General features: G+C 43.9%; 1 protein-coding gene across 7 annotated transcripts in view; it reads right to left on the reverse strand.

Annotated features, from left to right (window-relative positions):
• ahdc1 (AT hook, DNA binding motif, containing 1) overlaps positions 1-24,059 on the reverse strand; it is a 207,702-nt gene that overhangs the window by 122,080 nt on the left and 61,563 nt on the right. Inside the window, exon 1 of one of the 7 annotated variants that reach the window (XM_048558009.2) lies at positions 8,286-8,381. The exons of the other annotated variants lie outside the window; for them this stretch is intronic. The gene's annotated coding sequence lies outside the window, so the exon portion shown is untranslated. Of the gene's footprint in view, positions 1-8,285; positions 8,382-24,059 lie in introns of those variants that run through there. 7 annotated transcript variants of the gene reach the window in all.

The raw sequence follows: 24,059 nt of genomic DNA on the forward strand, positions 1-24,059 counted from the left end.
CACCCAGTCTAGGCTTCATTTCCCTGATATAGAGGAGACCACACCATGAGCTGCGAATGCATTAGACTAAATTGTCTGAAACGCATTGGTTCACCTGGAAGTTATATTTGGGCCCTCGGATATTGAAGAGGGAGAAGGTAAATGGGCAGGTGATACACCTTCGGTGAATGCAGGGGATGGTACCTTGAGTGAAGGAAGAATGGACCAGGGTGTCCCAGAGGGAATGGTCCCTGCAGAAGGAAGCTAAGGAAGGGGAGGGGAAAATATGTCTGGTGATGGCATCTCACTGGAGGTGGCAGAAATAGCAGCCAACGATCTTCTATATGTTGCAGCTAGTAGGCTATCACTATGGCAGGGGGCGGGGGGGGGGGGGGGGGGGGGGTAGTGCATTGGACCCAGTTGAAGTTCAGTGCTCTCCCAACAACAGAGCTGAGGAGTCCTTGGTTGAGGAAGAAGGTGAACATTTAGGAGGCTCCCTTGTAGAAGTCGGAGTTTACACGTTCTCTCCGTGTCTGCATGCGATTCCTCCGGTTTCCTCCCACAGTCCAATGACATTAGTGAATTTGTTCCCGACTTTGGGCACCAGAATAATTCTTTGTGGAACACATCTGTGACAGGAATTGTGAAATGTGATGTACTAATGAACAGGCTTACCGTTCTTCGGTGACTCAACAGTACATTGATTCAGTGAGTCAGTTGTATTTTCTGAGGGAGAAGCCTGTAGAACTAGTTTTCACAGCATTACTTAACATTTTTATAAATCAATGTTTGAGAAACTAAGCAGCAGAGAGTCCTTTCTCTGCTAGACAAAATGCTTGGTAAATGTGATAGAATTTGGGCTAGGACTGCACAATTCTAATAGATATCAACTGACAGCAGAAATCAGCACAGGATTTGCTTCTCTGTTCCTATCTTATTTTGAAAGCAAAACCAGGTCTATCCTTCAACAACATCTCCCAAGCCTGTGACATCTACCATTTACCATTTGGGGCAGCACGGTGGCTCAGTGGTTAGCACTGTTGTCTCACAGCGCCAGGGTCCCAGGTTTGATTATAGTCTCAGGCGACTGTCTTTATGGAGTTTGCACGTTCTCCCCGTGTCTGTGTGGGTTTCCTCCGGGTGCCCCGGTCCCTTCCACAGTCCAAAGATGTGCAGGTTAGGTGGACTGGCCATGGGAAATTGCTCACAGTGTTCACAGATGTGTCGTCTCAGTAGATCAGCCATGGGAAATGCAGGGTTAGGGGGATAGGATAACAGAGTGGATGTAGGTGGGATGCTCTTCGGAGGGTTGGTGCAGACCAGTGGGGTAAATGGCCTGCTTCTGCACTATCGTGATTCTATGATCTAGAATGACAAGGCAACAGATGTAGGGTAACACCATCACCAGCAAGTTTTCTTCTGAAGCACAGACTATCCTGACAGAGAACTATACTGTCGTTCGTTATAGTTACTTGGTCAGAATCTGAACTCTCTCCCTTGTAGCGAAGTGGACATAAATACACCCTAATGGGTGCAGCTTGTTATTATAGTAGCAAAATTAGACTATAAATTTTCAACTTTCATTCAAGTTGTTTAATACTTGGGAAAGGTCACGGACTGAAAAAAAAAGCAACACTTTGACTTGGTATGGCTGCAGTGGTAACCCTGCCACAGGTTAAGCCTTTTCAAGAAACAATGAATAAACAAGTCCAAACTGAAATTAACACGTCATATGGAGCCAAATCAATGAAATATGAATCTTCTGGTTGATTTTTATATTTCTGGAAGTTTCACATATTGGGATAAAAACTGTCTGCAGACTATCCAGCCTGGGAAAAACAATGAAGTCAGGTGTGGGAATACACAAATGAAAAATACTTCAAACAATCTCTGAGCAGATAGAACTCCATCATTTATTCCGCTCTAACAACAGAATTGGGAGTTTTCCCTTCTTTTTTCTCTCTGCTTCTCAGAAAACAATGTCTAGTGGAAAGCAAACCAAACAAACATCCATTCATCAAGAGCTCAGACATTTACAATGGATACAATTAAATAATTTAATGCAACTTAATCATCAATTAAATAACCAAGGTCTCAGGTTAAAATGTAGCACCTCAAGAACTCAATAACTTTTGACAGCATATTCTTATTTTCCTTTTTGTTGTAGATGCGCTCACTTTTCTAAACTTTATACTTGTGTTTGTGTGTGTGTTTGATGTTACATTTTATTATTTTTCCCAGGTTAGTAAATAAGATGATTCATCTTTCTGTCACTCAAGAAAACTAGTTTCGGTTATTTAGTGTGAACAATCTTTTTAAGTGAATTATGATATAAAAGTTGAAGTGCCCTTAGTCCCACTGGATGATAGGCCTGTTCTTTTATCAGACAGGGACAACTGGTGGTGGTGTAACGTGAAGGTCACCACACCCCAGGGGGCAGGAGAGGTTGAGGAGAGTCCTTCATTGTAACCTCAGCTGGTGTGGGAATTGAACCCATACTGTCAGTGTTACTGTGCATTCCAAACCAGCCATCCAGCCAACTGAGCAAACATGCTAAAAAAAAACCCAATTTGAACCCTTTGCTACAGCCAACCAATGGATTTTAAAAAAGGGGAGCTTGATCAGAATTCCCGCTAAATGTGTGTCTGTCTGTGCAGACTTTGGAGGGCAACACATGGCAGCGATTTGGAACTGGAAGGCAATGCTGTGAATGCAGTTAGCGTGCCAATCCTCACAGTAGCTACATGCATGGTTTAGTGGGGATGTTGGAGCCAATTTCCCCCTCTTCAAATGGTTGTAACAAGCAGTTCAAGGCAGCTCATCATCACTTTTTCCAGGCAAGTGGATTTGCTCAAAAAAATGTCAGCCAGTCCAGTAATAACTACATCTCTTCAACAAATAAAAAAACACTATTGTTACAGGAAGTGAAGTATTACACTAATAGAATTAGCAGTATTAAGGTGATGAAGTAAGAAAGAGAAAACAAGGAACAAGAAAGATGATTTGGGCTGTTAGGTCTTGTTCACTTTCCCAGAGGATGCTGGAGGATGTCCAAACTAGCTAAATCAATGGGGAGAGATTTGTCATATTGTTGGACATTGGAGTGGGAATTTCATCTGCTCACAGAACTACCAACACCTAATACAGCAGAGTTTAGTGAAATTAGCAAGAGAGTATTGATTTTCACACAAGCAAATGCCTGACATGTAGCACAGAAAATTGGGTGCTATCAAAATCTCAGGGCTCTCAGTGTGGCCAAGTACCGAAACAATACTCTTCACTTAACATGAAGTGAACACTGAAATCACTTGTAGTCACTCCTACACCATTATTGTGTGGGGAACTATATAGTTTACCCTTTGTTGACACCTCCTTAAAGCAAACTGCCACATGAGCACGATGCCATGAGAACTGAGCTTTGCACAATTGCAACTTTGCATGACAGGCCTCCTTATACACTAATGCAGGAGGGGAGAGATCAACCACTGCTGAGGGGTCTTACTTAGTGTACATATGACACAACTAACGTGAGTGAAATAGCAAATACAATGTCAAAACATAGAGTAGAAGCCTTTTTAACCAATGAAAAATGGACAGGCATTGGTGTATTATGATGTGGCTGGACCAGTAATTCAGAATCTTAACTTACTGTTCTGGGGCATGGGTTCAAATTCCACAATAGCAAATGGTGAAATTTAAATAAAATCCTTCATCAAAATTCAAATGATGGCCATGTAGCCATTGCCAATAGACATGTTCAAAAATAAACCAGCATGGTTCAAATAAAATCAACCGCTGTCATCTAGTTTGGTCTACTTGTGGCTCCAGACTCTGCCCCCTGAGCTGGCCTTGCAAGGTAATGAGGGACAGATAACTAATAACTGTCACACCTGCAATAACCACATCCCATGCACGAAAAATGAGATGTCCAGAAGGATACACGATTGTGGGTGTCTGAATGGTGTTATTTTCTTTTCCTCTTATTCTTATGATAGAAAGTAAATACCAAAGAATCTGAAGGATTCACAGTGCCATTCCTGAGTCTTATTTAAGGAAAGATACACAGGCCAGTGGAAGCAGTCGACAGAAGGCTCACATAGTTGAATCTGGGTGCAGTGGGACTGTCTTGTGAGGACAGGTTGAGGAGATTGGGCCTGTGCTCACTGGAGTTCAGTAAAAATGGTTCCAGTTGTGATGATTGGGTGTCAAGTAAAAGTACGAGATTGAAAACTGTTCTTACCATCTGTTACGTGGCTCACCATCTTTTCACCAAAAGAGAGGTACCCCCTATTGAAACACATAAGATTCTTAGCAGAGTTGAAGGCAGGATGATCCGGGACCAGACACCACAGTCTCAGAATAAGGAGTCACCCGTTTTAATCAAAATAAGGATGGCTTTTTTTCTGAATCTGTGGAATTCCTTATTGTAGGGGGGCTGTCAAGGCCAGATCATTAAGCATATTCGAGGCTAAGATAAACAGATTGTCAGTGAGGGGATCAAAGGTTATGGCAAAAAGGCAGGAAAGTGAAGTTGAGGATGATCAGATCAGCGATGATCTCATTGAATGGCACAGTGGGTTTGATGGGCCAAACAAACTACTTTTGCCACTACTTTGTGCAGTCTAGTCCACTGCTTAATGATGAGACAAGTAGCCTATTAGTTTGACTCTATCAGAAGCTGATGCTATCAGGAGACAATAAAATGTGAGGCTGGATGAACACAGCAGGCCAAGCAGCATCTCAGGAGCACAAAAGCTGACGTTTCGGGCCATCTCTGATGAAGGGTCTAGGCCCGAAACGTCAGCTTTTGTGCTCCTGAGATGCTGCTTGGCCTGCTGTGTTCATCCAAGGGTCTAGGCCCGAAACGTCAGCTTTTGTGCTCCTGAGATGCTGCTTGGCCTGCTGTGTTCATCCAGCCTCACATTTTATTATCTTGGAATTCTCCAGCATCTGCAGTTCCCATTATCTCTGATGCTATCAGGAGACATTTTTCTTAAAAGAAAACTAACCTTTAACTTGAAATTTATTTTTAATCAATAATAGAAACTGCCAGATATTCGATTCCTTTAACCACATAAATGTAACATGATCGCTTCAACAACAGATGGCACAAGTTAATTTTTGGCTGGTGGCTTTTTAAATGACTCAACTCTAGCTTAGGAGTCACAGAATGTTGGGAGTAGTCCGTGCATTTTACAGTTGGCTTTGAAGGTGCAAGTGAGTTCCTGCTTATACCAGATACAGATTTTTTAGCTTAACAGAAGGGGCACTACAAAAAGTCCTGGAGGCAAGACGACCATTCAGCCCAGCAAACCATTCTACCAACACATTTTCCATTATAGCACTTGGCTCTGTTTTGAATGTTGCACATGTTGTTTCCAATGTACTGAATTCAAATGTTTTTTGCATTAATTTGTGAATGTGACAGGAAGAGGAGAGTGAATTCAGTTCAAAACCACTCTCGGGCGTGCTGCACATGCATCAGCCACTCTGCAACATTTGCCTAAGTACTACTGCTACTAAAGTAACAGAGGAATAACATATGAAGTACCCTATTTAAATCACACTTTGTTGCAACTTACTAGTGAATAGTTCTCAGCATGTCACAACAAATGAAAAGCAGCATAAAATATCAGTGAACATTGTAACAGAGTTATTGGAGGCTATCCCAGTCAGCAACCAATGTCAGACTGAAAAGTACACCGAAATTGGGCACTTTTGTGTATGTTCTGTACTATTGTCCAACTGTAGGCCATTGTGAAAAGCTGAATTTACTAGACACCGTACAAGAAAATGCTTCTTCCTGCCACCACACTGAAGAATACAGACCTGGACTCAAAGCCAAAAAGCTACTTCACCAGCTTTTAACAAGCCCCTGGATTACCTTGAAGCATTGGTAAAAGTCAATCCTTGACATTCTGATGCTTTGCAGAAACAAAGCTGCAAGGTTACTCAAAAAGAAAAAAAATCATTTTAAAGTTGTGAAGACATGCTGGTAATTAAGCAGGTCTTGAACAGAGCCAAAAAACTCAGGAGTAGCACACAGGGAAATCTTTATGTCTTCAGACTGAGCCACTCATCCTTGTTTCTGTCTGTTTCATGAAATGTAACATGCACCAACACATGCAATATTATTCACGTAGACAGACTGAGGTTCATTGCACTCTGAACTTTAGCTCATATGCTGAATATTCAACAAGGTTAACTTCATTTAAGTTCAAACACTAGTTTGCAAGATTGCAGATTCCCCACAACTACCCCTTCTCACCACGCCCCTCCCTTCCTCATGGAAAAATCGTGGGGGCAACCAGGAATTTGATTGAGAAATTTCACAATTTTTTTGACCGCCAGATAAGGGTTCTAACATGAATTATAGGTTGCTTAATGTTACCACAAATCCCATACTGGAGTGAATGATGAAAAGCTTGATAAATCTGCAGCAAATTATATGAAAGATGTTTTAATCAGCGATTATTAGCATAAATTTATTGTAAAACTCTCCCTGCCATATGAAAGCATGACACAGCCTGCTGTCGAACTGTACAGCAATATTGTATAAGATGGAGTAAACTTGCCCGGTCTGAGTCATTGCTTTTTTTAAAAAAGATATCACTATAAATTAAAGAGGAACAGGGGATGGAGAAACACTTTGTTAACACCCAACCTTTAAACACAAACTCAGCATGCATTTCAGAAACCTTCCCCACCTCCAGGACCAGCTTTTTTGGCTTATGGTCTGCAGGAAATTCCTAATGATCTTCATCATGTGCTCTGAAAAAAAAAGCCCTTCCTGCCTAGTCTACCCTAAAGGACATATGCTGAACATTCTGCACACACTGAATCTCTTTGCCTCCCTTGAAATTCCTGTGTTCATATTGCCCACGAAACAGACAGCCCACCGATGAAGGGCTGAACACAGTCATAAATGGCTACCTCTGCAGATATCATTTTTGTACAGAAGGCCTTTACATTTTTATTACACCAGGTTGTCGTTTAAAGACTTGAACATCGTCCATGTTTGCTGGTTTTTCTTTGGCAAAAAGCCAGGCTGCTAGGCTGTCAGCTTCCTGCTGTGTCTGAATCACGTGGCAGGGAATGCAAACTAGTAACACCCAAAATACTTGCTGCTCGATGCTGCTCAGTCTAATAATCCTTCTGAATGCTGGGCAGTGCAAAGTACTCGGTTTACATTCACTAAGTATAGACATGAAACATTCTGACACGACAGTTCCTTACAATTCATACTTATGCGCAGCCACTTTAGCAAATCAAGGTCAAACTGCCGTAAGTGTGGCCTCATCAAAGGCACAAAATCTGATTGATCCTGGCCAGAAATAGACATGTTCCACCCACATCAGCAACCCACGCCCTCCTTCACAAACTGTGCACATTTCATTCACAGTGAAATGTTTGAGTCAAAGTCCTACAGAAACCCACTACAAAACAAAAGATCCCAGGACTGGAAACACTGTCGACTGGAAGCAGCAGGTGTCGCCCACACAGCTTGCAATTCTGTTCTTTGTTACTGTCACTGGTTACAGACTAGCATGCCACAGGCAACAGTTACTGCCTCGTACCTGGTTGGATCAGTTTTTTTTGCATGCAAGACAAGACAGGAAATATTGACGTCGGGGGGGGGGGGGGGCATATCAAAGTTAAATCTGCTCTGTCGACCAACACACACGCATGTGCATGCACAGAAATTGGGGGTAGTGGGCGGGGGGGGATGACAGACAGACAGACAGACACAGAGAGAGAGAGAGAGAGAGAGATAACATCTCTCCTCTTTACAAACGTACTCCACAAAGGGAGGATGCTTGCCGACATGTCAGAGCTGAAACCGACTGCTGTTGAGGGTTGGGGAAGAGACAGCGAGCGAGAGAGAGACACAGACAGACAAACACCGCGCGCGTGTGTGTGTGTGTGTGAGACAGAGAGAGAGAGAGAGAGAGTGTGTGTGTGAGAGAGAGACAGCGCCTCCAGCAAAGTCCACAACACAGCTATAATGTGCTGCACAGATGGGCTAAATTATTTAACAGCACACTATTTACAAGGCGCACTGCAGAATTCACCAAAATTCCTTAAACGGCACCAGCCAAACCCAGGATCACTTGAAAGTGATCAGGGAAAAGGTTGGGAGCACGAGCACTTACAAGTTTCCCCTCCAAGCCACTCTCTCTCCCAATGTGGGAAATATATTGCCATTCCTTCAGCATCACTGGATCAAAATCCTGGAATCCCACCCTCATAGCACAGTGGGTCTACCTACAGCACATGGACTGCAGGGGTTCAAGAAGGCAGCTCACCATCACATTCTCAGGGACAACGAGGGATGGGCTGGCCCAGGTCGTGACACCAACGCCCCATGAATGAAAGCCTGCTCTCCAGACGAGGCCCTCCCTCAGTATGAAGAGTCAGCAGCCCGAGCTATCCCAGAGCTGAGCAGGGAGTGCTGCTGGTCTGTGCAGGAAGAGACGTAAGGAGGATCATGATTGATTCCGCTGGGACTTTGGCTGAGGGGTGTCCTAGGCCCAGCAAGGTTGGGGGGGGGGTGGAAAAGAGTGGCAAACTGTTGGTTCCTGTCTAACTGCCCATGTTGGTCATATTTCCGTGCCATTAGTTTATTACAGAAGTCGGTTAAACTTTTTACAAGTTCCAATGACCCTTAATTACTTATTTGCATATCTCTCCCTCGAGAGGTGGTGGCTGAGGGGACGTCTGATTGATTTTCAAAATCATGAGCGTGCTGTTCACAACAGATAAGGAGACACAGTTCCTGCTTGTAAAAGGAACAGAGGCATCAAGTGATGTACAAACAAAGCAAGAGCGACATGAGAAGAAACTTTTTCACTTGGCAGCTAGTTAGGGTTAGTGGGTCTGAGCTCAGCTGACTCGACGGCTAGTTTGCGACGCAGAGTGATGCAAATGGCACAGGTCAATTCCAACACCAGCTCCTGTTACCAGAATGAATCTCTTTCTCAACCCCTCCCCTCACCTGAGGCACAGCGATCCTCAACATCACTTGTAACTCTCTAATGAGGCTGGGACTATGGCAAAGAAAAAAAACACTGCATTGTAGAATATACTGCCTGGGAGTAGGGTCGAGGCAGGCTCAATTGAACAATCATGAGACCACTGGGTGTTTCTGTGGACAATAATGGTGTGTGGGGATATGAGGAAAAGGCAGGAGATTGGTGCTACATAATGGGTGTGATGGACCAAAAGATCTCCCTCTGCACTGTAATAGTTCCATGATGGGCTGCTGCCTTTTCTGGGCACCGGGCTACCGAGGCAGCATGGTGGCTCAGTGGTTAAGCAATGCTGCCTCACGGCACCAGGGACCCAGGTTCTATTCCACTCTTCAACGATTGTCCGTGTGGGTTTCCTTCGGGTGCTCTGGCTCCCTCTCACAGTTCAAAGATGTGCAGGTTAGAGTGTGGAATGGCCATTCAAAATTGCCCATAGTGTGGGAGAATGTGGAGACCAGGTGGAGTAGCCATGGGAATTGCAAGGTTACAGGGATAGATTGCGGGGCAGGGCGGGGCAGGGCAGGGCGGGGCAGGGCATGGTTGGTCTGGGTGGGAATGCTCTTCAGAGAGTCAGTGTGGCTTGATGGGCCAAATGGCCTACTTCCCCACTATAGGGATTCAATGACTGCCCCCACAGCCACAAACACACCCAGCAGGGCTACGTAGTATCCACCCCCTGACTGCTGCTGCCTTTGGTCCTCTGCAGATGGCAAGGCTAAATTTTCCACTCCAACTACTGCACTGCCCAACAACAGCAAGCACAGTGCAGCCCGGGAATTGAATTTCAAAGTATCTTGGTCTGTATGGCTCAGTTCCAGACTAGACCAGAATTTATTAACTTAGTTATATGCAGGAAACCTGCTTTGTATTGTTCTGTATCATATACTATGAGAAGGCACAATTATTTTTCCAGGAAAACTAAAATCACTAAATAAATAAGGCTAAAATTGTTTTTTGTTGCATGTCAAACGGGGATGAGTTTTGCAAAATGTGGAATTTGATATTAAAGACAATTGAGAGGGTTTCATAAATTCATCAGATCAATAGATATTTGAGGGGCTGGGGGAAATGTAACGAGAGCAGAGTCAAGTGGCTCTAACCCTTAGTGCAAACTGCAAAAATAAGCCTGAAATGTTTCATGAAGATGTGCAGAAACAGTGATTAAGTTTCACTTTATTTCACAATTGCAACATCTGATATGTTATTTCAAAAAAGACACGTGGAATGTTTCAGAAATTTTTTTTTATTATTCTAACGTTGCCACTTATGTGGGTGGCACCAGCTCAGCTGGAACTTACCGCCTGTCCTTAATTGCCCTCTGAGCAGTTATGAGTGAATCACATTGCTAAGAGTCTGGAGTCATGTGTAGGCCAGGCCAGGTGAGAATGGCTGATTTCCTTCCCTGAAGAACATTAGTGAACCAGTGGTTATATGGTGACCATTAGGCTAGCCTTTAACCCTCCATTTTTATTGAATTTAAAGCTCACGATCTGCAATAATAGGATTCAAGTTCCTATCCTTAGAACATTAGCTTGGCATTCTAGATTACTCAACCAGAGATTCTACCAGTGCACTGCCCTGAAATACATCATGAAATTGTCAGTGTCTTCAGCAATTAGAACGCTGCTTTATCATGGCAGTCAATGCAGTGTGTTACAACATTGGAAACCAAGGTTAATGTTAAAAGCTGGCATCCTATTAGCAATCATCCTGTTTTTGTAAGAACCAACTTGCCATTTCTTGAGAATATTTTAAAAATATGGCCAAGATACCCATGGAACAGATTGTTACAATATGGTATACTGCATCCACTGTACCCGGTGCGGCTTTCTCTACATTGGGGAAACCAAGCGGAGGCTTGGGGACCGCTTTGCAGAACACCTCCGCTCAGTTCGCAACAAACAACTGCACCTCCCAGTCGCAAACCATTTCCACTCCCCCTCCCATTCTCTTGATGACATGTCCATCATGGGCCTCCTGCACTGCCACAATGATGCCACCCGAAGGTTGCAGGAACAGCAACTCATATTCCGCCTGGGAACCCTGCAGCCATATGGTATCAATGTGGACTTCACCAGTTTCAAAATCTCCCCTTCCCCCACTGCATCCCTAAACCAGCCCAGTTCATCCCCTCCCCCCACTGCACCACACAACCAGCCCAGCTCTTCCCCCCCACCCACTGCATCCCAAAACCAGTCCAACCTGTCTCTGCCTCCCTAACCGGTTCTTCCTCTCACCCATCCCTTCCTCCCACCCCAAGCCGCACCCCCAGCTACCTACTAACCTCATCCCACCTCCTTGACCTGTCCGTCTTCCCTGGACTGACCTATTCCCTCCCTACCTCCCCACCTACACCCTCTCCACCTATCTTCTTTACTCTCCATCTTCGGTCCGCCTCCCCCTCTCTCCCTATTTATTCCAGTTCCCTCCCCCCATCCCCCTCTCTGATGAAGGGTCTAGGCCCGAAACGTCAGCTTTTGTGCTCCTGAGATGCTGCTTGGCCTGCTGTGTTCATCCAGCCTCACATTTTATTATCTTGGAATCTCCAGCATCTGCAGTTCCCATTATCTTTGTTACAATAGCTGTTGTGTTCTCCATCCAAACCAGAGTATAAACACCTTAACGTGAGATCACAATGGTGTGACAAGATGCCCACCATTCCTACAGTGTCAGAACAATTTAAGCAACAGAGTATATGCACTGACTGATCAGCATGAATGCAGGGTGTAAAGTCAATACGCCTTATTTCCACTTTTAACCATAAATCAAAATTCCTATTTTCCACAAGTTCCCTAATTGAAGGAACAACTACAAACACAATAGTGATAAATGAGAACGGATTTTTAAAAAAATTTTTCTCAATTTCTCTTCCAAAACATATTCGTTCCATTCACCCAACCCTTCACCCCACCTCTTTCTCCCCCCTGCCTTCCAAGTCCATCTCCCACCAAACACCGTACTCCTCCTCAGATCATCGCTTTTTCAGCCCCATTAATGGCAGAAGCAGTTTGCTAGCCATTACAGTGCTGGAATGCAATAAACTGCACAATGCTTCAAGCACAAGGTTTCCATTACCACCAGCATGGTGAACAGAGCAGTCAAGAAAATAAAACCACCTGGTTCTGTTCAGGGAACACTCAGAACATCCTGAGTGCGTGCGCCAAAGCAGCCTTCGGAAAGGACAGAGTGATAAAGCCAAAACCCAACATTTTACTGTTTCCAACCAATGGAGTTTAATTTATTCTGCAGTTCTCTATGACGGAGTCCAGCATCTGTTTTGCTAATGGGCTCTTTCTAGAAACAAAAATGAACTGTAGATGAATTAAGATCGTGAATGAACAAATATAGTTTTAGTCTGTCATTTTATTCCACATTTCAATTACTTTGCTTCAAGAGACCAAAGCTTAGTGCCATTTTATTAAAGCAACAAAACATGCAGCATTAAACTGTTCTGCTCAGCAGGATTAAAATGACCTCAACCAGATTCATCTATTCGATGTGAATTAGACTGAAGTGCATTAGACTTTAAGGAACCAATGCTCCAAACTGCAGTGCCTACATTAGTTACAAGACAAATGGATGATTTCTTCCTATGGAGATAGTATGGCTCTGAACTAGTGATTATAAAGTTTCCCCTGAGGGATGACTTTATAAAGGTTTATAAGATCACCAAGTGTATGGATAGGATAAATAGCCAAGGTCTTTTCTCCAGGGCAGGAGAGTCCAAAACGAGACAGCATAGGTTTAAGGTGAGAAGGAAAAGATTTGAAAGGGACCTAAGGGGCAAACTCCCCCCCACCCGCCCCCCACACAGAAGGTAGTGCGCGTATGGAATGAGATGCCAAAGGAAGTGGAGGAGGCTGGTACAATTACAACATTTAAAAGACATCTGTAAGGGTATGTGAAATAACAAAGTGTGAAGCTGGATGTACACAGCAGGCCGAACAGCATCTTAGCAGCACAAAAGCTGACGTTTTGGGCCTAGACCCTTCAACAGAGAGGGGGATGGGGAGAGGGTTCTGAAATAAATAGGGAGAGGGGGGAGGTGGACCAAAGATGGATAGAGGAGAAGATAGGTGGAGAGGAGAGTATAGGTGGGGAGGTAGGGAGGGGATAGGTCAGTCTGGGGAGGACGGACAGGTCAAGGGGGCAGGATGAGGTTGGTAGGATGGGAGGGGTTTACAGAGATACGGGCCAAATGCTGGCAAATGGGACTAGATAAAATCAGGATATCTGGTTGTCATGGACGAGTTGGACTGAAGGGTCATTTTCTATGAATGAAGTTTCTTCATAAAAGTCAATGTGAGGAATGCACTGTTTGCGTATTCATGTCAACTGACCAATCTGTCAAATAAGAACCACCCCAAGGCAAGGGTTACAGGTTTGTCTGCAATGCAGCTGGAGGCTATTGCATGTGAGCAGACAGAAAGGAATTTAAAAAGGCAGAAATGAGAATTCAAACCACAGTTGTTGTTTTCTAGGTAGCATTTCAAACATCAGATAAGGAACAACATCCTTCATACCTCCAGCAATTGGCAAGGTCTTTGCTACAGAACATTGCTGGTCGCTTTGAAAGCGCGATAAAGAGGCTGCCCGAAATGAAGATGATAACATGGACTGCGCTGAACTCAGACAGCTTCTCATTTCACTCACAGTAGATAAACATTTAAACAGTAACAAAATCAGCTTTCACCTAGTTTTCTAACGAGGTTGAAAATAAACACAGTGAATTTAAAAAAAGTATGAATATTGGAAATCTGAAATAAAAAAAAGTTCTGCACATTAACTAATGTCTGCGAAAGAGAAAATGTATTAACAAGGCCATTCCTCTGGTCTGTAGGAAGGAAGTTTCTCTGGATTCTTTTGTTTTAAAGGCAACCTGTTCAGAGATGTTATGACTCACCTCTGCAGCAGGGAACGTGAAGCTGATCCAGAGGGAAGGATGCTGCCCCTGTGCCCCAAGCACCCTCACGTTGTTGGGAAAATGTGATAGCATGACAATGAATTGTTTAAATCAACATCAAGTCAGCAGACTGCATGCAACCGAGTACAGAAAGACACCTGCAGCCTTCAAAATGCCTGATCTACCAATTCAATTAGATCACAGCTGATCTTCATCCAGTTGCCTAAACTCCCTCAGAAGAAAAATACGTCAACTTCTTTCTTTTCATGCAAATTGAGGGCTTGTAGGAGCAAGTTCGTCTTCAGTGATCAACACAGGTCTCATCAATGGCATGGAGGTGAAATTCCTAGAATCATCCAAGAAGCATCTGGATATTGGAATGTAGGGAGGTTTTCATTGGGCAAGTTTAAAAAAAAACAGAGCTATTATTTCCAAGGCAGCAAACACTGGTCATTAAATGAAACTTATTTGTTCATGAGGTACTAAATCTTTGGATGCTTTAGATTTCCTGTTCTGAGGAAGGATCACTAGACCCGAAACTTCCACTAAGATTTTTCCTCACAGAAGCTGCCAGACCTGTTGACCTTTTCCAACAACTTTTGTCTTTGTTCCTGATTTACAGCATCCGCAATTCTTTCATTTTTTTCCCTTTAGGTTTTCGTATTCGCTAAATCTTGGAAGAATCTAGAATCTAGAAGAACACACGCCTGCTGTGTTCATCCAGCTTCACACTTTGTTATCTCACATACCCTTACAGTATCTTTTAAATGTTGTAATTGTACCAGCCTCCTCCACTTCCTTTGGCATCTCATTCCATACACGCACCACCTTCTGTGTGTGTGTGTGTGTGTGTGTGTGTGTGTGTGTGTGTGTGTGTGTGTGTGTGGGGGGGGGGGGGGGGGGGGGGCGGAGTTTGCCCCTTAGGTCCCTTTTTTCTGAGGGAGTTTAGGCAGCTGGATGAAGTTCAGCTGTGATCTGATTGGAAGAATAGTTGCCTGTGATTTGCTGGCAAGGTTGTGACGAGCTATGATTGACATTTGATTTGCTTTAAAATCCTTGCTGTCTGATTCAGTTGACAAAGAAGCAATATTTTCTAAGCTCATTGTGAAAACCCACTAAATTGAGAATGAGAAGAAACTTCAGTGTAAAGCACCCTTCAGGAAGAGGTCCAACGCAGAGTAAAGTTTCCCCAGTTTGACTCCAGTAAAGTGCTTTAACCCTAACTTCAGAAGAGGATATCAACAACAACCTGCATTTATATGGTGTCTTGAATTTAGTAACGATTGCATGGCGCTCCACAACAGTATTATAAATTAAAATACAACTGCAAATCATAAGGAAACATTATGCAGCAGACCATTAGTCTGGAGAAAAAAGGTAGATATTCAGAGCATCTTAAAGATGGAAAGAAAGGTAGAGGGGTTCAAGAGTGAAATTCTAATGCTTAGACAGAGGCAGCTGAAGACTTGACAATGATGGCACAACAAATAAGAAATGCACAGAATTAGAGTGCAGATTTGAGAGTGTATGGGACTGAAGATGATCACGAAGATAATGAAGGAGGGACCAGGGAGGACCTGAATTCCAGGATCAGAATTTTAAAATTAAGGTTTTGCTTAACTGGGAACCTACTCCACCCACTAGTGGAGCTGGTTTCAGTTTTCCACATCAGCCCATTCTTGTGGTCTCAGAGAGATAGTTAGCTTCATTCCAGCTGTGGTGGATTAGAAGAGTACAATCCTAACAACCCAAGTTCAAACCATACTGCGTTATTTTTGTCTTACAGCCACAAGGCCATAAGCTTTTTGAGATTCCCTTCCCAATAGTCTGGATAACTTTCAAACCCAGACCTGAATGGTGAAAAAGCAATGCCAATCCATAAAGAGCTAATCCTAATGTTTTAACTATCTCATTCCCTCTATTACACACCTTAGTATGTTTCCACACTGAATTCATACAGTCCACTTTAATCCCAGCTAAGAGCTACAAACCATGGTACATTAGAAACATCTCAATTCATTCAATATGCCAAGGCCTGCCTTTTGTTGGTAATATTTCCACTTATTTAACAAAATGGTTTTAAAAGTGGCTTCAGTTTTCACCTGAGGAACATTGTGATACAAAGGTTAATATAGAAACACAAAGGTTTCTTTGCTCTACCCATCATGGCCTGCCACTCAACTGAAGTGTCACAATGTGGGTGGAGATCAAACAGCCATGAGTCCATCTCCACTGAGTACACATCTACCTGAAGCTCCAGTCACTAATATCTCAGCAGAAACAGAAGCGTTCATGCTAAATTAATCACCACATTCATTGGATAACTATCTGCATAGCAACAAGCAGAATATTATGCCACTGTCTTTTCTGTTAAGTGTTATTACATTCTTTGCATTTTAGTTGTTCAGTTTGTAAGAAAATCATCCAAGCTGTACTTCCCAAATCTGTCAAATTTATCTCTGGGTCAGGAATAGGAGCCAGTGGAACGATTAGTCTGTCACCTCTGTCCCTGTGCCTAGCAGAGCTTCAAAACGGAGCTCAGACTCTGGGTAACCAATATATTTATTCCTTTCTCCATCCTTACAGACAATGAAGAGGGTACTGGTTATGTTACTGCTGAACTTATAACTCAAAAGCCAGGGTTAACAATCTGAACGCCAACCACATTTCAGTTAAATGCTAAACAAATGTGGAAGGGAAAAAAATCATCAATAAGGTGACCAGCTCGTCAAAACAAAAGAAAAACATTTTGCTAACTCGGGGCCTTCAATGAAGAGGATCTCCTGCCTGGCTTGTGAGTAATTACAGGCACAGCAGGCTGGGCCTTGGAAAACCTGGTTAATAAGCCAGTATAATAAAATGTGAGGTTGGATGAACACAGCAGGCCAAGCAGCATCTCAGGAGCACAAAAGCTGACGTTTCGGGCCTAGACCCTTCATCAGAGAGGGGGATGGGGTGAGGGTTCTGGAATAAATAGGGAGAGAGGGGGAGGCGGACCAAAGATGGAGAAAAGAAGATAGGTGGAGAGAGTATAGGTGGGGAGGTAGGGAGGGGATAGGTCAGTCCAGGGAAGACGGACAGGTCAAGGAGGTGGGATGAGGTTAGTAGGTAGATGGGGGTGCGGCTTGGGGTGGGAGGAAGGGATGGGTGAGAGGAAGAACAGGTTAGGGAGGCAGAGGTAGGTTGGACTGGTTAGGGGATGCAGTGGGTTTTGGGATGCAGTGGGTGGAGGGGAAGAGCTGGGCTGGTTGATCAACCAGCCCAGCTCTTCCCCTCCACCCACTGCATCCCAAAACCCACTGCATCCCCTAACCAGTCCAACCTATCTCTGCCTCCCTAACCTGTTCTTCCTCTCACCCATCCCTTCCTCCCACCCCAAGCCGCACCCCCATCTACCTACTAACCTCATCCCACCTCCTTGACCTGTCCGTCTTCCCTGGACTGACCTATCCCCTCCCTACCTCCCCACCTATACTCTCCTCTCCACCTATCTTCTTTTCTCTCCATCTTCGGTCCGCCTCCCCCTCTCTCCCTATTTTTTCCAGAACCCTCACCCCATCCCCCTCTCTGATGAAGGGTCTAGGCCCGAAACGTCAGCTTTTGTGCTCCTGAGATGCTGCTTGGCCTGCTGTGTTCATCCAGCCTCACATTTTATTATCTTGGATTCTCCAGCATCTGCAGCTCCTATTATCTCGAATAAGCCAGTATTTAGCTTGCCCTCCACCTTCTCGATAGTTGCTGGTTGTGACTGCAATAGCTGTATCTCACAGACAAAGTAAAGAAAAGGAACCCAAGAGCAGAAGAACTCGTTTGCATTCTTGTATTTTGAAAAGACAGATTTGACAAATACATCCATAAGAACTACCGTTTTAAAATGACATCTGTGTAAAACTGTGATGGACCTTTAAAGAGATAAGGATTATGATTATAATTATGACTGGGAGAACTTTTTCTAATTACAGAATGTTCCAATTGAAGGTGATCTATAAGGTAATGCTTGTGAAAGCGTCAGTGATGAAGACTGTATTAAGCTCCACACATTCTGAAAATGTCAAAAGGACCTAAGCGAGATCATTTTAGGACCTCGGGGTGGGGGGGGGGGGGTGAAGGCCTAAACCTGTCAGTCTCCCAAAAGTCTCAATCATACCACTGCAATGCCCATATTATTGCTATCATACAATAAACTACGTCTTGTTTAAACAGAGCCATATCTAGTTAGAATGTGTGAATAGCTTTCCTCTTTTATGCTGGATCATTCAGCATATTCAAATCAGAGTTGTTTTTAAAGCAGGAAGGGAATCAAGGGTAATGGAGAAATATCTGGATAGCGGAGTTGTGGATTATCAGATCAGTTATGATCTCACTGAATGGCAGAGAAACTGGCTTCCTGTGCAGTACTGGAATCAATTAATCATGCAAGTGCTTCCCAGGGAAAATGGACTATTTCTCCTGGTGTCTTATGGTTTTACCAAGTTGACCCTCAAATTTCGTTAAGGAACAAGGATGGTGGCAGCAAATATACCCCAGTTACTAGCTGGAAGTGCTTTGCAATGCAGCACAGACAATAGAAAGCATGACCAAATAGCATAAGTCACTATTTTTAAAGCTGCATGGGGCAGGGACCTACTTCACATAACAGCGCCAGGACACCAAGCTGGGAGGAAATCTGCTAGCACTACCTAGTCAGATCTACATATGACTCCAGGCTTTCTGCAACATGGCTACCTATTAAATGCCCTCAGAATTCACTAAGTAAGTCACTCAACTGAAAGGCAATTACTAATGGATCTCATCAGTGATGCTCATTTCTCATGTAACAACAAAAATGTTATTCATACAACTGCCAGACTTAACATTATTTTTATAGTGGATTTACTGGAGTTTGGTGGTGGGAGGGAGGGGGAGGTGTAGTTGTGAAAAGGAGAGAGAGAGAGAGAGAGAGAGAGAGAGAGTGAGAGAGGCAGGCCGAGAGAGAGGGGGGGTGACAGGCGAGACAGAAAGCAAAAGCAATAGGGAGAACAGAGATGGCAAAAAATAGAAGAAAGAACAAGGAGGGAGCGGGATGAGTGACGGAGGGCCGTGGAGAGCGCAAGGGAGACAGACAGACACAGAGAGAGAGAGAGAGAGACACAGAGACACAGACAGAGAGAGAGAGGCAGACAAAGAGAAAGAGAGAGAGAGAGAAGAGATGAATTTGACATCTGTTTAATCTACAGAATGGCCAGCAAGTCACCAATGGCAAACTGCCATGCAGATTCAGTCCCTAACATTCTGCAGTGAGTTCTGCAACAGGGACTGGCCACTCAGCCCTTGGAATTTGCTCTACCATTCGCGTGAACTCAACACGACCTTTCCACACTAATCCCCCTTTCGGTTAATGTCTCAGAAATCTATTGAAAACACAGCCCTTGTAGAGAATTACTCAGTGACATAACACTGATGTTGCCATCACTTGCACTTCTTTTCTGTTAGCTCCAGCCACAGTTTGCTGCAAGCTGAATTGTTCTTAGAATAACAATCATCGATTTTTCACAATCCTCCTACAACAGGACTCTGCCTCGATTCACATCTGCCATAATGCTGCAACCAGCTTTCTATGCACTGCAGGAATCAACAATTCACGCCAGTGCTTCAAGGGGAAAGAAAAGGAATATTGAACTGGACTCAGAAACACCAGATATCCTGTGCAACATTCAATTTATTCTAACCAGAACATGTGCCGCAGTGCAAAATACTGATACTGACTGCAAAACTGCTGTTGGGTTCCTCACAATGTCGGAGCAAGCACAGAGTGGAATAGGGTGTGGGAAAAGAAATCAGTATATCAACATCTCCTGAATCAATAACAATTGTTTTTTTTCTTGGTACAACTGTATTGTATCCACATTACACTTGGCCTCATATTAGTTACAGGTTCAGTATTAATGCTAATAGCAAATAATCAATGTTTCTGGCGATGTTGGTGAAGGTATTAGAGGAATGGGGTGGCAGCAATGGAATTGGTGGGGGGTGGGGAAGAGAGAGAAACAACCTAGAACTTTATTATTAGAGGATTGAATAGAAACAAGACAGGAACAAAAAAAAACTAACATTGCACCTCTTGACCTGAGGATGTCCCAAGTGAAATGCTGTTAAATAAAACAGAACTGCACAAGCTGGAAATCTGAAATAAACAAAAAGACGTTGCTGGGGAAACTCTTGCACTCGAAATGTTAGCCGTTTCTCTCCACAATGCTGCCAGGTCTGCCGAGTTTCTCCAGCAATTTCTGTTTTTGTTTGTTTAAGGAATTTAGACAGTTTGCACGAAGAACAGTTACCATGAACAAGATCTAGGGAACACAGATAAAAAGGTTTCCAGCAGATGCTGTGATTGCTGCTTTCTAGAAGGACAGGGGCAGCTGGTACATGGGACTACCACCTTCAAGCTCTCTAATTCTCATACCATTTTGAATTGGGAATATATAGCCGTTCCGTCACTGGGTCCAAAACCAGAATTCCTTCTGTAACTGCCCTGTGGTTCAACCCACAGCACATGGACTGCAGCGGTTCAAGAAGGCAGCTCACCAACACTTTCTCAAGGGCAACTAGGGATGGGCAAAAAATGCTGGTCCCAGCCAGTGATTCTCATATCCAAGAAATAATGAAAAAAAAATCACTGAGCTGTAAAGATGATTTCTTTTTCATGCAGCAGATGACAATGACCTGGAATTTGCTGTCAATGAGGGGTTTGACTGAAAGACTGAGAAGTTAATAAACTCTATCCACAAAGAAAATAGTTTTGGTTTCTCTTTTACCAAGTTTTCACTGACTGGATTACTCTAGAGGGAGAGTACTGGTTAGATGGACGAAATAGCAGCCTCTTGTGCTGGAAATGACTCAATGGCTTTAAGTGTAGTTCACTTTTTTATTTTGTTTTGTGAAGAAGTGTGGCAATTAACATAAATGGTTTAACAGTCATGTGACTGGATCAGTAATCCACAGCTTTCATAAACTATACAAGAGTACAGAATGATGAAAACAAACCCAACACTGAAAATCCATTTCAACAAACACATTAAAGCTTTGTTTAGGGTGTAACTAAGAATAGATACAGGGGAACCAATAGATATGCTTCACCTGGGTTTTCAAAAGGCATTCAATACTGTCCCTCAGAAAAGGTTGATACACAAGATAAGGGCACATGGAGCTGGGAGCAAGATCATTTCATGGATAATGGAATGGCTCACACAGTTAGGAAGCTGGATAGGGATAAATGGGCCATTTTGAAGTTGCAGACTATAACTAGCACAGTGCTGCAAGTATCAGTCATCAAATATTCTGCAAGCACAGAGACAGGTCAACAGAGTGAAAAGTGGCAGGTGAATATAATGTGTTATAAAATGAGTTATTTACTTTGGGTTGACAGAATACAAAAGCAAAACACTTTTTGAAAGTATATATAAATGTTGACACTCAGGGAAATATGGATGCACAAACATTATTTGGAACCTGCATGCTCAGCTCAGTTCCAATTTTACTTGAGGGATATCGGATCACAGTTAGGCAAGCATTTATAGTTATCAGGAATCACCCTTGAAAGGCTGGTTGTCAGCTACAGTCTTTGGCCTGTACCTATGGTGCTACTGGGGAGGGAGTTCCTGGAATTTGATCCGGTGACGGTGAAGGAACAATACATTTCCAAGTCAGGATAGTGAGGTGTTAAGGGTTGCAGGTTTAGGAGATGTTGTCAAATGATCTTGGTGAATGCCTGCACTGCATCTTACAGATGTTACACACTGCAGTCACTGGGTGAAGGGAGTGAATGTTTAATGGGAGGGATGGAGTGCCATTCAAGTGTCTGCTCTGTCCTGGATGCTGTCAAGCTTCTGGGCTGTTGTTGGAGCTACACTCACCTAAACAATTGGGATTATTCCATCATACAAACCAAAAGCAAAATCCTGTAGATGCTGGAAATCTGAAATAAAAACAACTGGAGAAACTCAGGATATGTGGCAGCATCGTTGGATAGTGCAAACCAATATTCTCCTTTTCATGCTTTTATTTACATCCTATCTTCCCTACTGGACCATTACCAAATCCTTGGGGTCTTTGGTTCTGAGCAGGTTCCTCCTCCAATTATTCCTCCTCATCCAGTCTTCAGCATAAATAACAACTTCCCAACCCCTTTCGGTTCTGAAGAAATCATATCAGACACAGAGTGTTAACTATGTCTCTCCCCACAGATACTGAGATTTACCAGCATTTTCTATTGCTTCATCACACTCCTACACATAGCTTTGAGATAGAGATATTGAGCAGACAGCAGTAAGTCATGTCCTGGAGAATTCCTCACCCCTTGTAGCCACAGGACTTACAAAGTGAGCCCAGTTCAGTTTCTCTTCAATGACAGCCTGACAAAATAATGGGGGAGTTGGTGATGGTAATGTCTTGGAGATAGTCAGTGCCTGGCACTATGTGGTGCAATTTTTATTTGCCATATACCAGCCCAAGCCTGGATGTCAACCAAGGTCTGACATATATGGACTACTTCAGTACCTGAGGAAATACAATTGGTGCTGAACATTGCGCAATTACCAATGAATATCCAAACGCAATTTGATTTGATTTATTATTGTCACGTACCTGAGTACAGTGAAAAGTTTTGTTTTATGCGCAGTACAGGCAGATAAAACCATACCAAGATCACAATGTGATAGAACAGAGTGAGGAATACAATGTTATGGCTGCAAAGAGGCACACAAAGAGCCAGATCAACATTAGATTTGAAATTTGAGAGGTCCATTTAGAAAGCTAATAACAGTGGGGAGGAAGCTGTTCCTGAACCTGTTGGCATGGGTGTTTAAGATTTTGTATCTTTTGCCTGACAGAAGTGGTTGGAACAGATTATAACTGGGATGGGAAGGGTCTTTGATGATGTTGGCTGCCTTTTTGATGCAACAAGAGGTGTAGATGGAGTCCATGGATGACACGTTGGCTTCCATGATGGTCTGGGCTGTACACACCACGTTCTGTAGTTTTGTACAGTCCTGAGCAGTGCCGCACCAAGCAGGGATACACCCAGATAGAATGTTTTCTGTGGTGCATCTATAAAAGTTAGTGAGAGTTCTTATGGATATGCCAAATTACCTAAGCCTCGAGGTTGTGCCTTCTTGACTGTCACATGCACATGGGTGGAGCAAGACAGATTGCTGGTGATCGTCACTCCCAGGAACTTGATGCTCTCAAACATCTCCACCTCACCCCAGTGATACAGGCAGGGGTGTGTCCTCCTCCTTGTCTTCTCAAGTCAATGATCAGTTCTTTAATTTAGCTGACTTTGGGGGAGAGATTGCTATGTTTGCACCATGTCACTAAGCCACCTACCTCTTTGTTGTATCAGAGGTAATGGGAACTGCAGATGCTGGAGAATCCAAGATAATAAAATGTGAGGCTGGATGAACACAGCAGGCCAAGCAGCATCTCAGGAGCACAAAAGCTGACGTTTCAGGCCTAGACCCTTCATCAGAAAAGGGGGATGGGGAGAGGGAACTGGAATAAATAGGGAGAGAGGGGGAGGCGGACCGAAGATGGAGAGTAAAGAAGATAGGTGGAGAGAGTGTAGGTGGGGAGGTAAGGAGGGGATAGGTCGGTCCAGGGAAGACGGACAGGTCAAGGAGGTGGGATGAGGTTAGTAGGTAGATGGGGATGCGGCTTGGGGTGGGAGGAAGGGATGGGTGAGAGGAAGAACCGGTTAGGGAGGCAGAGACAGGTTGGACTGGTTTTGGGATGCAGTGGGTGGGGGGGGAAGAGCTGGGCTGGTTGTGTGGTGCAGTGGGGGAGGGGGCGAACTGGGCTGGTTTAGGGATGCAGTAGGGGAAGGGGAGATTTTGAAACTGGTGAAGTCCACATTGATACCATTAGGCTGCAGGGTTCCCAGGCGGAATATGAGTTGCTGTTCCTGCAACCTTCGGGTGGCATCATTGTGGCAGTGCAGGAGGCCCATGATGGACATGTCATCTAGAGAATGGGAGGGGGAGTGGAAATGGTTTGCGACTGGGAGGTGCAGTTGATTGTTGCGAACTGAGCGGAGGTGTTCTGCGAAGCGGTCTCCAAGCCTCCGCTTGGTTTCCCCAATGTAGAGGAAGCCACACCGGGTACAGTGGATGCAG

The sequence above is a fragment of the Stegostoma tigrinum genome, chromosome 24, assembly GCF_030684315.1.
Source record: "Stegostoma tigrinum isolate sSteTig4 chromosome 24, sSteTig4.hap1, whole genome shotgun sequence".
Classification (NCBI taxonomy): Eukaryota; Metazoa; Chordata; class Chondrichthyes; order Orectolobiformes; family Stegostomatidae; genus Stegostoma; species Stegostoma tigrinum.